At 40.0% G+C, this 6,218-nt stretch overlaps 1 pseudogene; it reads left to right on the top strand.

Annotated features, from left to right (window-relative positions):
* The first annotated feature begins 319 nt into the window (after window positions 1–319).
* On the top strand, window positions 320–5,169 carry LOC123485443 (annotated as a pseudogene).
* Window positions 5,170–6,218: the final 1,049 nt, after the last annotated feature.

Genomic DNA, 6,218 nt, shown 5'->3' with positions numbered 1-6,218 from the left:
AACTGTGCCACTAGATCCTGGTTCGAATCCAGGCTCTGTCGCAGCCGGCCGTGACCGGGAGACTCATGGGCGGCGCACAATTGGCCCAGCGTCGTCCAGGGTAGGGGAGGGAATGGCCGGCAGGGATGTAGCTCAGTTGATAGAGCATGGCGTTTGCAACGCCAGGGTTGTGGGTTCGCTTCCCACGGGGGGCCAGTATAAAAAAATATATATATATATATGTATTCACTAACTGTAAGTCGCTCTGGATAAGAGCGTCTGCTAAATGACTAAAATGTAAATGTAATCTCTGGTGTTCTTCTCTTTTCCTCTCTTCCTCCCTGCGGTGTTCTTCTCTTTTCCTCTCTTCCTCCCTGCGACTCTCCTCTTCCATCAACTCAATCTCTTCTCTAGTCTTTATTTCTGCCTCCTGCAGCATGTCAGGTGTGTAACAGCTACCTTCATTCACATTCATCATGATGAGAATCTTTTCCAGCAGGTCAGTCACCTGCTTTTTATTGGCTCTGTCTTTGTTGTTAAGGACATGATATCTCCAACCACGCTCTTCAATGAGCTCAGACAACTTAACATTTTTCTCTACTAGTTCCTCTATTGTTCTGTTGTTCAGCTCGTCTCCATGAGTAAAGACAATGATTGTGTATTTTGAAGCTACTTCACCAAAACATTTCTCAAATACAGCGACTACATCTGTCTCCTGCTCAGTGAAAGTATCAAGAGTTAGAACAAAGATAAATGCATGGGGTCCAGGGTTAGACAGATAAATACATCTCTCTATCTCTGAACTCAGACCCTCCTGTGTGTGTGTTGCATAGAAGAAGTCTGGAGTGTCAACCACACTGACTCTATCCCCTCCAATCAGAACACTTCTCTCTTGACATGTCATGGTAACTGAGGAAAAGCCCAAAGCTGAGTGAAACACTTCCTGACCCAGAATGGTGTTTCCTGTTGCACTCTTCCCCACTCCAGTTTTGCCAAGCAGCACAATCCTGACATCACGAGGGTGAGGTGCCATAGTGAATCCAGGTCTGTCCATTATCGATTGTCGTAGGCTACTAACCACCAGTCCTGTTAATCATAGACAACAATGTGTCAAACTAATGTCTCTGTGAAAGTCAGAACAGGGTGCATTTGCATCTGTTTGTTCAATAGCAGTTAAGACAATAAAAACTAAGTTAAAACATGACATGAATTATAGTGTAACGGGGCCCAATCTTTGTCTTTATTAACATAAGTGTTATAGCATATTCATTCTTAATTTGACTTCTTGTTTTACCATTTTGCGTTAACACAAATGTGGCCCATAGTGTTTATTATAACTATTTGGCTTGAAGTCGTAATATTATGTTACAAACTCAGATGGCGCCGTTGGCTAAAATAATTACATGATCAAGATTCTGGCCATTCTATTATACCTAAAGTTTGACATATAAACTAAAGACATAAGTCTTTAAGCTAAGATTGATACAATTTGAAATGTAACTTTTTACTTACAGGGTATAGAAAGTAAAGTCCGATAGAGTTTAATAATTGTGAGTGCGTCGTCTGTCTTCAAGAAACAACTAACCACTTTAGCTGCGGTCGACAGATGTTCAATCCAGTACAAGTGGTCACGACTGTTACTCCGTTTTCTTCGTCATAACCAAGTTGCCAAATAACGAACTGAAACTTATTCGGTAATTTCAGTAAATCATTATTTACTGCAACATGTTCTGAATACTTGTCACGCTGCTGATCCAAAGACAGCTTTAACGTCAAATATACCACCTGACAAAGAGTAAACTAGACTATATTCCTATAACCTGGTGCAATAAGACATTCATGTTAATTGGTACATGCAAATAGGATCCTGTATCGATTCTGTATCCTGTACAAAATGTCGGAGCCTATCTTTTAGTTTCACTTTCACACAGCACATAATAAGGTGGGGTGTCATGCTCAGTTGGCTTCCTGTTGCACTCGTCTAGCAGGCATTTTATAGCAGTCATAGATCGACTGTCATTTACAATAGGACTAGACCTATGTTAGGCTTTATAAGGCGAATGTTGTAGCCAGTTATAGGCCTGAGCTATATAGCCGACGTTAAGTTGCCATAATGGAAGGACCCCTAATTACAATTAAAGAATTGACAACTGTCATCTATTTTCAAAGAGGATTTTTCAGTTCAAAATTCACATTCTTCATTGAATTAAAGCTACTGAATTGATGAAATCATTCCAACCCCACTTTCTCGAGGCCTTGCAGCAGCTGTATATATAAAGCAAGTTTACTAAACATCCGTATCCCTCCTCCCTAAGATGAACAGAGATCATATAGCTTACTTTTATACCAGGCTCAGGAGGAAATGGTACATTCACGTTTTAAACAAATTTACATTTACATTTTAGTCATTTAGCAGACGCTCTTATCCAGAGCGACTTACAGTTAGTGAGTGCATACATTATTATTTTTTGTTAAAAAATAATCATACTGGCCCCCCGTGGGAATCGAACCCACAACCCAAATGTATTATAGAATGAGTTCATGAAATAATTAATGTATTTTCATGTATTTGTTCACTTTATTTCAGTGTTTTATTTCATTATAATAACCAATCCTTTATTTATGTAGCACGTGTCATACAGAGACCTCAACTCAAGGTGCTGTTCATAATAAAATAATAATACAAATTGATTAAAAGTGAACATGGTAAACAATAAATCACAGAATGACACCAATGAGGACAAACACAATAATAGAAATAGGATATTAAAAGAAGACAAAAGCAGCCAGATAATTAAAAACTAAAAAGGTGAGTCATTATCTGGCCTTAAAAAGAGTTAACAGTTTTTTCCTCCCTGATATTCCGTGGTAGGGCTGGGCACTCCAGAATTTGGGGGTGTAAAAGCTAAAAACTGCATCACCACTTTTCATGCTATATTTTAAAGTTATTTGTTACAAAACCTAGGCAGTATCACCGCAAGTGAGTCACTTTATGGGAAGTAGCACATGCAAAACTAATTTCCAGTGTGATGTTTTTTATATATTTTAAACTTTCAAGGTTTTAAATTCACATGAACATAAGTGTATAACAGACAAGATAATTGAAAAATGTGTTAATATTGCAGTATGAATTTTATATGATGTATTCAATGTGTCATTCTGTAGTGGGGAAGGATGAAGACACAGACAGACAGACTCTGGGTAGAAGAAGAAACTCCAAAAGGTCCGGACAGTAAGTAGAAAAATAGTATTATAATTGTTTTTGAACATTTACCAATAGTTTAATTAAATAGTCATATTTGTTTTGCGTTGACTATCCACATTTCAATTTGGCAGCCAGTCGGGAAGAGGAACGATTATTAATCTCAATTTACATTTCTTACGGGAGACCCTCTACTGGGCCAACTATGATGTAACATTACTCATGTTTTCTCCTTTACCTCTCTCCTGTAGTGTCCATGTCCAGGATTGTACTGGTGGGGAAGACGGGCTCTGGAAAAAGCTCTTCAGGAAACACAATCCTGGGGAGGAGAGCTTTTAGAGATGATAGATCGAGCTCTTCTGTAACTAAGGAGTGTTGTAAGGAGACAGAAGAGATGGCAGGGAGGCAGGGCTGGCTAGTGGACACACCAGGATTATTTGACACAAGCCTCTCTGACAGTTACTTAGAGACAGAGATCAGTAAATGACGTCACCTGGTCCACACGCAATCGTATTGGTAATGAACATAGGGCCTTTCACAAAGGAGGAACAGAACGTAGTTAAGAAAATCAGGGCGTTATTTGGAGAAGAAGCTAGCAAGTATACCATGATCCTCTTCACCCATGGGGATGAGTTGGGTGAAGGTGGCATTAAGCAGTATGTGAATGAAGGACAGACGGACCTCAAGAGACTTATGGAGCAGTGTGGTGGAAGGTACCATGTTTTTGACAACACCAAGATGGAAAACACGGGACAAGTTCCCGAGTGGTGCAGTGGTCTAAGGCACTGCATCGCAGTGCTAGCTGTGCCACTAGAGATCCTGGTTCGAATCCAGGCTCTGTCGTAGCCGGCCGCGACCGGGAGACCCATGGGGCGGCGTGCAATTGGCCCAGCGTCGTCCAGGGTAGGGGAGGGAATGGCCGGCAGGGATGTAGCTCAGTTGATAGAGCATGGCGTTTGCAACGCCAGGGTTGTGGGTTCGATTCCCACAGGGGGTATGAAAAAATATATAATGTATGCACTAACTGTAAGTCGCTCTGGATAAGAGCGTCTGCTAAATGACTAAAATGTAAATGTAAGTTCTGGATTTCTTTGAGAAAATTGACCACATGGCGGCAGTAAACGGTCAAGACCACTACACCAACGACAAATACCAAGAGGTGGAGAGAAAGCTAAGTACCAGAGAAGAAGAGTTGAGGAAGCAGTATGAAGAAGAACTGCGGAAGCTAGAAGAAGAAGAGAAGCAACTGCCTCCCAGATACCAGGAGGAAATGAAGAAGCTACAGAGTAAAATTAAGGCACTGAAGCAGTCAACGGAGGAGGAAGAAAAGAAACTTGAAGAACTACAACTCCTGGATCAAAACAAAATCTGGCGAATCATGGAACACAAGCGTTATTATGAGAGGAAGTTGAGGGCTGTGAGGTAGGAAGCAGAGTTAACCCAAGATAACAAAGGAATGTCCATAGAGGTCTATAAAACGTTACAGGATCTCCATCTCTGAAACAGCTGGTGATTGTGATGGTTTTGTTTATTTCTCCCCACTTTAATTTGTGCTCCCTACTGAACCACTTGCTGAATCCATCAGGAACTATGCTGGTATTGACAACCCAAGCTGGGAACAACAACCAATACAATGTAATTATATGTATATGATATATTCATATTTGAGTAATATTTTGAACCATCTATCCCTGTCATCCTTGACATCATCTTTTTGTCATTTTCTGGCTATGAAATGGATTACTCAGAGGCTATGCTGCTGGTGATGTCACAGCTCTAACAAATTTCACATTTCACATTTAAAGGGAAACTGACACAATCAGGACTACTTAACAAAAACGCAACAATTAAGTCTCCATTGTATGGTTAGAATGTGTTAAATTATTGTAATTGCCACTACTTAGGCGATAAAACTGAATCTCAGCTCATTACCTGTATAAAAGACACCTGGGAGCCAGAAATCTTTCTGATTGAGAAGGGGTCAAATACTTATATCCCTCATTAAAATGCAAATCAATTTATAACATTTTTGACATGCGTTTTTCTGGATTTTTTTGTTGTTATTCTGTCTCTCACTGTTCAAATAAACCTACCATTAAAATTATAGACTGATCATTTCTTTGTCAGTGGGCAAACGTACAAAATCAGCAGGGGATCAAATACTTTTTTCCCTCACTGTATTTTATAGCAAACAAATAAAAAAACTCAGCACTCGTTACAAATGTATTTAGAAAAACTAAATGGTTTTCTGTCAAAAGGAATCCCTTTTAAATTGTTTTCAATTTACCCTTTGTATTTAAGTGGTAAATTACAAACAATGTATAGCCTCCTAACATAATGGACTGTCAGGCCGGGATTCAATCAAAATGCGCATTGTCCACAAGAGCAGTGCACTGTATAATATAATATAATATGCCATTTAGCAGACGCTTTTATCCAAAGCGACTTACAGTCATGTGTGCATACATTTTTACGTGTGGGTGGTGCCGGGGATCAAACCCACTACCCTGGCGTTACAAGCACCATGCTCTACCAATTGAGCTACAGAGGACCACCACTGTCAACAATGCACCTTTAAAAGTCAATGTCACGGTTGTCAAGCATAGATTACCTTTATAAATCAAGTGCAGTGTGCTTGTCAATCCAACCTTTGATTGAATCCTGGCCTTAGTCCTTGCATCCATTGGTCCATCAATTCATTTAATTTCTCCAGCCCCATCCGCCAGCTTCATAGTAAACCATGTGGGGCTCCCATTTGGCTGAAACACAAATCTGGACTGAAGCTTTTAGGCTTTACTTGTATGGAAATGCTGGTCAGAGGCTGCTGAAAGTAACAAAATAGCCAGAATAAAAAACATCACATAGCATACATAAAATACATAAAATACAACTTCGGCTGTCTCTGGCACTCTGGATTTACTTTGCTGTCACTATCTGTTGTGCTGGTGCATGTGCCAACTTTGAATTGGTGCAACCTCATAGTAAAACATTTGCCTGGCTTCCCATCTACATCGCTCCGTCCAACTGATGTTTCTTC

The sequence above is a fragment of the Coregonus clupeaformis genome, unplaced genomic scaffold (assembly GCF_020615455.1).
Source record: "Coregonus clupeaformis isolate EN_2021a unplaced genomic scaffold, ASM2061545v1 scaf0693, whole genome shotgun sequence".
NCBI classification, from domain to species: Eukaryota; Metazoa; Chordata; class Actinopteri; order Salmoniformes; family Salmonidae; genus Coregonus; species Coregonus clupeaformis.
The sequence above is the reverse complement of the archived record's forward strand: the minus strand, read 5'-3'. Positions and strand labels throughout refer to the sequence as shown.